General features: G+C 37.2%; 1 long non-coding RNA gene across 1 annotated transcript; it reads left to right on the top strand.

Annotated features, from left to right (window-relative positions):
• The first annotated feature begins 4,119 nt into the window (after window positions 1-4,119).
• LOC113832888 lies at window positions 4,120-6,269 on the top strand. Its single transcript, XR_003480361.2, has 2 exons — window positions 4,120-4,170; window positions 5,604-6,269. It is a non-coding gene; the product is annotated as an uncharacterized LOC113832888 (long non-coding RNA).
• Window positions 6,270-9,768: the final 3,499 nt, after the last annotated feature.

The raw sequence follows: 9,768 nt of genomic DNA, 5'->3' as shown, positions 1-9,768 counted from the left end.
GAATGTTTGGAAGATAATTTACAGTACAGGGCTGACAGATTACATAGGTCCATATGGTCGATTGCTGAGGACTCAAAATCAGCAAATCATGACCTCGAATCTAGACTCCAATACCTAGAAGGGAGTTTCCATGCCATCCAGATGCTGCCTAAGGAGGATCGTATTAAAGACCTAGAAAAACATGTAGATGAGCAGTTAGAGCAATTTACAGATTCACTAACGTTCTTGGAATCTTTTATGATTAAGGAGATTGAAACTTTTCAAAAGGATATCATTGCTAGGCTTAAAGATCATTGGAATGCCTCAGAATCAGAATCACTCCAATCCCAGGCACCTACTCCACCTAGGTATCATGACTATTCTTCTAAGGTTGAAACTCGTACAACATTAGTGTACCCAGCTATCATGGTAGAAAAGCCAGCTTCTAAGAAACACCCTCATGGACGGATGGTTCATGAATGGCAACCTATACAGCTGAAGGATCTTAAGAATATTAAAGAATCAGTTGTCTCATATGGTCTCCATAGCCCATACGTAAAACAGCTATTACATTCATGGGCAACCTTTAACAGGGTGACACCCACAGATTGGGAACGATTGGTAGCAGCTGTACTTGAGAATTCATGCAAAATCCAGTGGAAGGCATTAGTAAGGGAAGAGGCAAAGTTCCTTGAGCATCAGGGCATAAAGGAAGGTTTTGAAGCCCCTCTAGATAAGCTTCTTGGTCAGGGTATTTATGCTGACCCACAGGTTCAGGCTGAATATGATGACGATATACTGTCTCTATGCAGGAAAGCAGCATTAAATGCCTGGGATAAGGTTCGTGAGCCAGGAGAATGCCTAGAAGCTTATACCAGAATAGAACAGGGACCTACAGAACAGTTCCAGGATTTCTTACAGAGGTTAACTAGGGCAGTAGAATTACAGGTAACAGATCCAGAAACAAGACAATCAATTATATATACAATAGCTTATGAGAATGCAAACACAATATGCAAAAGAATACTTTTGCCTTTAAAGATCAGATCAGCTCCACTAGAAGAATGGGTTTTGTATGCAGCCAACATTGACTATAATGTACAAGATACTGGAGCTTGGGTAGGAGAAGCCATTTCAAAAGGTTTAAAAAGGCAACAGGAAATTAAAAGTTCTAGAGGTGAGGATGTAAGGGCTTGGCAAGGAGAAGCACCTTACAGAGGTCAACATAGGTACCAAGAGGCTAGAGGTTACTACTACTATGAACCAGAACCTTGGGTAGGAAGAGCCTTCCCCTGGAGACCACGAAGGCTCCAGGAACCAAGATGTTTCAACTGTGGTAAAATGGGACATACTAAGAGAAATTGTAGACAAATGAATTCTAACAATGCCTCATACGGAAAACCACTGCCTTCTAGATTGTGTAGAAGATATGGTAAGGGCAGACACTGGACCAATGAATGTAGATCGACCAGGGACATACAAGGAAACCCGTTAAGGTCGGGAAACCCCAGGGGGGCCTCAAGAAGTCCCCCACATCGAGAAAGGTTGGGTCATTCCCAGTAGCAGTGGGAGACAATCTCTCACAGGAACAATAGATAGTTCTTTGCCTATTGTGAAAAATGATACTGCTTTAGATGGTAGTTTGAATAGTGATGAAGAATCAAGTGTGAATGTACAAAATGAGAAACGCATATTTTGGCAAGCTTCTATTAATGATAAAAGGCCTCAGTTGAAAGTAAAAATTAATAATAAAGTTATTTCTGGCTTAGTGAACACTGGGGCGGATGTAACTATTATTACTCAAAAGTCTTGGCCTCAGAATTGGCCTCTTAAAGAGGCAAATGTACAATTTTTAGGAATTAGAACTCTATCTAGAGTTCGACAGAGTGTAAACTCGGTGGTCTGCATTGGACCGGAAGGACAAAAAGGGATACTGAAACCATACATGACAGATGTAGCTATAAATCTCTGGTGTCATGATCTCTTACAGCAATGGAATACTCAGATTAATATTCCTCCAATGTCAGATACAAATTATGTACAATCTTTAGATAGTAGAAAAGATCTGGTAAGATGCTATGGAAAATGGTTACCAACCATCCATGCTGTACAGAAACTAAGTACAAATGATGGACCTTCAGAGGAGCCAAAGGCCCTGCCATTGAAATGGCTTACAGATGAACAAGTTTGGGTAGGACAATGGCCTATGACCTCCGAAAAGCTAGAAGCTTTAGAAAAGTTAGTACAGGAACAGCTAGACGCTGGACATATAGAGGAATCTACCAGTCCTTGGAATTCTCCTGTACTTGTTATCAAAAAGAAGTCAGGTAAGTGGAGAATGCTGACAGACCTGAGAGCTATAAATAAAGTAATTCAACCAGTGGGCTCTCTGCAACCTGGAATGCCATTACCTTCCTTAATACCTAAAGGATGGCCTATCATAGTCATTGATCTAAAAGACTGTTTTTTCTAGAGGTGATGGCAGTTATAAATAAATAAAAACTGACACAAATAAAAACTGACAATGCTCCAGCATATGTCTCTATAAAATTGAAACAATTTTTCAAATATTATAACATAAAGCATGTTACTGGTATATCACACAATCCTACTGGACAAGCAGTGGTTGAGAGATCTAATAGAACACTTAAGGAGATGCTCAACAAACAAGCTTGGAAGACTAAACCCCCCAAACATAGGTTCCATAATGCTTTATTAACACTAAACTTTCTTAATGCCAATGAAAAAGGACAAACAGCTACAGAAAGACACTGGACTACGGAAAAAACTGCTGAACTCAATCAGCCGGTATACTTCAAAGATGTACTAACCTCTGTATGGAAACCAGGACATGTGTTACATTGGGGTGGGGTTTTGCATTGGTTTCTACAGGAGAAGAAAAACTTTGGATACCATCAAAGTTGATCAAGATTTGAGTGGTAAAGGAAAAACCTCTTGACGAGGACAAATGACAGGTATTCTACTAAGGTATATCTTATAAACTAAATAGATACCCCCCAAAGGAAAGGGAAGTGTTTTGCTTTTATCTTCACAGGAAAACTCATCTCCAGAAGGCAAAGGACACTGCATGGGTAGATACTTGGGAAGAAAAAGTAGCTATAACCATCAAACAAAAGGAACGTGCCATATGGTAAACTTTACAGCTGTCTCTCAGAGAACTATTTTTCTTTATTTCCTAGTCCCTATTCAATTAAACCAATGCTGGGTTTAGAGGCTTTCCTCCTCTAAAATCCAAGCACATTATTTAACTAAACTTTAGTGTTTCTGTGTTGTATCAAGAAGCCAATTGATGTAATACAGAATAAAAGAAGAATTTGGGGACTGTCTTTGTCTTTTCTTGGATCTTTCGCTCAAGGTGTACACCCTCTCACAATTGTTATGCTCTCATGGTTGCATTCCCCAGCATGTGTACATATACAAGCAAACATTTCTCTGCTAACTGTTTATGTTTGAGTCCCACACAGCCAATGAAGACCTGCCTGACAGCAATCCCTGGATGCCCTGGAAAGAAAATGGGCCACACCTCCTCGACTGCACTGGATCCAACTTGCTCCATTTCAACTGACACTACGCCAGAGGTTTGGGTACTGACTTCAATCAAGTTGAGGATTTCAAGGGAGATCTTCAATCAAGTGAATCCCATCTAACATGGACTGGATACTAACATTTTCTTCCTACAGGACCCCACATGACTATCATCGTCCTATTTCAGCAGGAAGTAACTTGGAGAATGCTATGCCCCCTTTCCCCATTGTTGTCACTTAGGATAGTGTATATACCTAATTAGGAATAGCTTCCTATTGTTTATGGTTGTGATTGGAAGGAGGTGTTCTGGCTTGGACAACTCTTTCAGATGACTTTAGGGTTTAGCTAAAATAGATAGTTAGGATGTGACATAAGCAGATTGTTGTATCTTCTTATATTTTACCTTTATGATAATTTGGGTACTTTACACTGTTAAGTTTTAATCCTCTTTTAGACTAAAAGGGGAATTGTAGGGGAACCTGTAGCCATGCCTACTTAGGGGCTGGCTACAGGTGTGCCTGACCACGCCCTCACAAGCTTTCGAGGGCATGGTCAGGGGACGTAGGGTGACTGTGTTTGCTCTTTCACTTTCACTTTGCTTCTTGCTGTACAGACTGCTGCCATGCCGGCTGGCTAGGTCTCTCTGTAAGTAAGGCTTTTCCCTATTAAATACCCTTATATCTCTACCTGACTCTGTATTGGTAATTTCCCACTATAATGTTGTGCATGGGAATTGTGTTTGAGTATGTGGACAGCACAATTTCCCATTTCAAACTGGAAGGTACTTTCTTTTCCATGGGCAACTGTGCAATGATGATGTGCTAAATTAAAAGGCAAAGTTCTCATGAATTTTATTTCTACCTAAGTCATGTTATTGGTGCCTTTCAAAGTATAGGTTGCATGTTTTAAAATATATTTCATGAATTTAATCAGCATATGGGCAGAAAATTGATGAATAAATTCTAAGTGAAAGAGATCATGAAAAATCCCAAGAATGCATTAGTGTAGGGAGCAGATGCTATAATGTATTTGGTCATACTTTCTTAGTGGTCTTATGAGAAATTAGCATGTAGATTTCTAAATATCATCTCATATGTTTATACACAATTTATTTATGTATACTTAAATTGATATTTATATTGTTGTAAGTGTAGTTTTTCCATTTGCTACTTGATTGTAAGAAAACTATTGTATTTTCTAGATTGGTTTTCTAAGCAACCCATGAAAATTTAAGCTGTTGCTAATATTTCAAACCAGTTTTTAAATATCTTTTCAAGTATACGAATAAATCTATCATAGAAACAAAAAATAATCTCATATTTTCAATTTTATGCTTCCCATCTTTCAATGCTATTGTTTGTTGGCTAGTATCTCTATATCCTAGAAAGTTGCTTGTTGCTTGCTTTTTTGTTTCGTTTTGCAGTTGGTAGATTTTAATGCAACGTCTGGAGCATGCAAGCCAAATTCTCTACTAATGAGCTACATGCAGCACTTTGTTTACTTTTGATGTGGTACATATCTCTTTTAAGTCTTTTAGTCCAACAATGGCCTTGTAATGCTAATTAAATATATAAATTTTTGAAAGAACTCACTCCAATTAGTCTGTTTATACTGCTAAGTATAACTTCAGTGTTTGTACAGTTAGAACCTTGAGTATTCATCTATTTGAACTGAACATCAACTCTTTGTTGATAAAAATTGATCTAACCCTAAATTGGTTCTCAACCTGTAGGTCTTGACCCATCTGCAGTTTTGTATCATATATTTACATTGTGATTCATAACAATAGCAAAATTATTTCAGTTGTAAAGTAGCAACAAAATAATTTTATGATTGGGGTCACCACAAGAAAAAGAATTTTATTAAGTGGTCGCAGTATTAGGATGAATGAAAACCACTACTCTAAGCAGTCCTAACTTCCACTTGGATCAAGTCATACTAGCACCCATGCTCAAAATTTTCAATTTTCAAGAAAATTAGACTCATAACTCAAAGATGGTAATCAGAGAGCTATTTTTATTTTACAGTTTACCACATGACATGATGGTTGTGAATTTTCTTCCCATATTATTACTTAGGTGTAACGGTTAATACTTCCAATTTGATTGGAAAGATACCTCCTTGGAGAATAATACACACCCCTGAGTGAGTCTGTGAGGGTGCTTCCTGAAAGAACTGACTGCAGTGGAAAGAATTGCCTGAACATACAAGGCGTGGTCACTTGCAGGCTACAGGCTGGACACAGTAAAATGAAAACAGGAAAAAACCCACAGAGTGGCCACACCCCATCTCTCTCTGCTTCGTGGCTGCTGTGTGAACTGATTCTCTGTCATTCCTTGATGGCTACCATGGACTGAAACATCTGAAATTATGAACCCAACATTTCTTTCTTCCTTTTAAGTTCTTTCTGTCAGATATGTATCACAGTGGCAGTCTTCCTGCTACTGAGGAACTAGCCTACTATTTTGTTTTATATAAAGCCATGAAGATGTTTTTATACTCTGGATTCTGATTTGTTTGAGGTTTTATAGATCACATAGTAAAGGACTACCCTGGGAATGAGGATTTGGCTTCAGTTGGAAGCGTGTCGGTTCTTTTCTGCATTCTTGATCTCTGCTCATCTTCAGATGAATACTTACATTTCTTCCCATGTAGAGTATTGACTCCCTGTCAACATGACACCCTAAATAGGACAGGGAATAATAAGAATTTGGTCTAAAATAAACATCTTTGTTTCTTGGTGAGTGAGTGGAACAATCAATTTTATTGAAAGTTTTTCAATCATGTATGCATACAATGTAAGTTTAAATAGTAGAAATAGAATTAAGGACAACAATGAGTCTGATAGAATGGAGAAGTAAAGCATCGCTATCAGTTAAAGTTTGGTAGAGGAACAGGGATTATAGTAAAATAATAAAATACAGTAATAAATATAATATACATATATAATTTAATAAAATATAATAAATATCTAAATATAATATAATAAAATATAATAAATATAAATATAATATAATCTAATAAATATATAAATATAATAAAATATAAAATATAATAAAGGCGGGGAATATTTAAGTTGGCTTGTAAGAAGAAGCCTGAGTGATCCAACCTTGTGCATGCCGAAGAGACTGAGAACTTTATAATATCTTAGTCCACAAATCTGGATGCCTCAGCAGTGCCAATCTGGCACTGAATAGCTGCAGGACTCCTGGAAACCTTCTATACTTATTATAGTAAAGTATATGGAAGGCTGGTGTACTATGGGGAATGGCGGCTTCGGCAGCAGGAGCATAGATGCCCTCAACAACGAGGAGTGATGGTGGGCTGAAAAAGTAGCACTAATTTTTCTTCAGATCTCTTTATTTCTTGGCAGCTACTGGAAGGTGGCTGCAGATCTGGAGGAAGGTCATCCCTCTCAGTTAATCCTTTGTAGAAATCCTCTAACAGACACACCCAGAGGTTGGTCACTTTGTTGGTCCCAGATCCAATCAAGGTGACAATCAAATAACAGGAATCACACAAGATAAAATAATATTATATTGGTACATCTCTGAAGTAAGTATCATGATAAATGCAGCATAATGAAAATTGCATTGTAGTTATAAGTACACAATCACCTATGCCTTATTGATAAATAAAACATGGCTATCAATTACAGAATTGGCTATTAAATACAGAAATTTAGATAAACATGGATTTACATAAAATTGTTAATATGATTTTGGTATTATATAACCTTAGCAACATACTTGCAATATGCAAAATCAGTAATTAGAATTACAGCTTATGTGTGAGATTTGAATCTCTACTTATTCACTTTTATTTGTATTATTCTTTTTAGTATTTATTTTCACAGTTTAAGTTACATTTATTATAATTTGTGAAAACTCCAACTCCATATTGTTTCTATTATGAATATGTTTTACTGGAATGAATAAATGAAAACATGTTTTAAAAATTTCTTTATTCTTGATAAATTCATTTGTGTATACAATAAAATATGTCCATATTTAACTGCCTTTCTCCTCTCCAGCTTTCCCGGTATGCTCCCAAACACATCCTTCTCCCTACTTCATGTGATTTTATTTTCTTATAATCCACTAAGTCTAGATACTGTTGCATATGTGTGTACATTAATGCCTGTACAACAGCACATGGGAGGAGGTCTGAGGACAACTTGGGGAAGTCGGTTCTCCCTTTCTACCATGAATCCTGAAAATAAATCTCAGGTTGCACAACTTACATAGCAAATGCTTTCATTCATGGAAGCATCTCTCCAGCCCAGAAGATATAGTATTTTAATTTTATCTTTTACAAATATATAATTTTAAAATTGAAATAAAATCATGTTTAAATGTCTGCAAAACAGAAAGAAAAACCCCTACAAACCAAAGAACATGTCCTTATAAGCCAGAGAATTCTTTCTATCCTGACTCCTTCACTAACATGAATATAGAGTACCAGAATATATAATTTCATTGGGCCAGTTTCTTATGACATAGAATTATTCTAATAAATATACATATTTTCTGTATATTGCTTACTCAAAACTATTTCTCCCCCAATTCGATGAATTAAAGAACAAATAAGGAACATTGTCCTTCTGTCCTCAGATAATGATGGGTGAACAATGCACCTTTTCTCCAGGAGTGTGCCTGTTAAAGTAAACAAGAGATATTCATGTTTGGATCTGCCATGAGGTTCATGGTGATGTGACTCTTTTTAGTTTTTGTCCTCTGTCTCTTGGAAGCTACAAGTTCAAGTAAAACCTTACTGTCTCCCACACAAGGGAGCTGTACCTTTGATGGTCATCATGTCTGTTACTTGTTATTGTATAAAGATTTTCCCAGTGTACATGTTAAAGAATAATTCCTATGAAGTCGTTTTGGCAAGATCTATTTCCTTTAGAAATGAAATGCTGCTTAGATTTAGGATGAGGTTTTTCTTTCGAAAACAATGGAAATAGTTATGTTGCAGCATTTTATCCAGTGGTCCTTTCAAAGGATCCATCCACTTCTCACAGTGGCAGGGTCCTGTCAAATCTCTCTGTCCTCAACATTAAACATAATGGAGCAAGAAACTTGTGGGATATATGGTTCCAGAGAACAGAGGGCAAAGGGGAGTAATTCAGCCATTAAGATATGGTGGGATTCTCCAGAAGAATATATACTTAGTTTAAAAAAATAATTGGCCATTTCCCTGGACTGAGCCTCTTTCCAATGAACGTATCAAAACCATCTGTATGTCTAGACACACTGTTCCCAATAGTGTATTAAATAATAAAAATGAACAAATTAGAAAAGGGATAGATTTTAGAGAGTGTTAGTAGTCCTGCTAAAGAACTGAAGGGCTAGTTTAAATTTGCCAACTCCTTAGACTCCCAGCATAGCCACTATTCCAATATAAGTAAGTTATTAAAATATTAATTTCAAAGAAAAAGTTAACAAGATATAAAATTGAATGCCTTTTGATTTATTTAGGTACTCTAAATTTCTTCATTTTTTAATTTTCAGTGTGTAATAATTATATTTTGTCAGTTACACCTAAATTGTTTAATTATTTCTGATTCTTTTAAAACTTTAACTGTGTTCTTTTCTTATTTAGAAAATCATTTTACATATAAACCCACCATTCCCTCTCCCTCCCATCCTCCCAACCCCCTACAACCCCCCCAACTCACTCCCACCAGCTCACCAAGGAAGGTGAGACCTTCCATGGGGATCATCAAAGTCTGTCACATCATTTGGGGGAGGGCCTAGGCCCTCCTCTGTGTATCTGGGCTGAAATAATATCCCTCCACAGGGAATGGGCTTTCAAAGTCCATTTGTGCACTAGGGATAAGTACTGGTTCAACTGTTAGAGGTCCCATAGACTGCCCAGGCCTCCTAACTGGCACCCACATTCAGAGGGTTTGGTTCAGTCCAATGCTGGCTCCTCAGGTTTACAACTGGGGTCTGTGTGCTCTAACTAGGTCCAGTCAGCTGTTTCTGTAGGTTTCTTCAGCAGGGTCTTGACTCCTTTGCTTATCCCTCCTCCCTCTCTACAACTGGATTCCAGGAGTATGGCTCAGTGCTTAACTGTGGGTGTCTGCTTCTGCTTCCATCAGCTACTGGATGAAGGCTCTAGGTTGACAACTATGTTGTTAATTTTGAATCCTCCTTGCCACAATACAGAAACATTGCTATTTTGCATGTTGATACCTTGTGCATTCTTGATAGCCTTTTACTACTTCAAATAGGTTTT

The sequence above is a fragment of the Cricetulus griseus genome, assembly GCF_003668045.3.
Source record: "Cricetulus griseus strain 17A/GY chromosome 1 unlocalized genomic scaffold, alternate assembly CriGri-PICRH-1.0 chr1_0, whole genome shotgun sequence".
Taxonomy (NCBI): Eukaryota; Metazoa; Chordata; class Mammalia; order Rodentia; family Cricetidae; genus Cricetulus; species Cricetulus griseus.
This window is presented reverse-complemented; position numbering and strand designations above follow the sequence as displayed.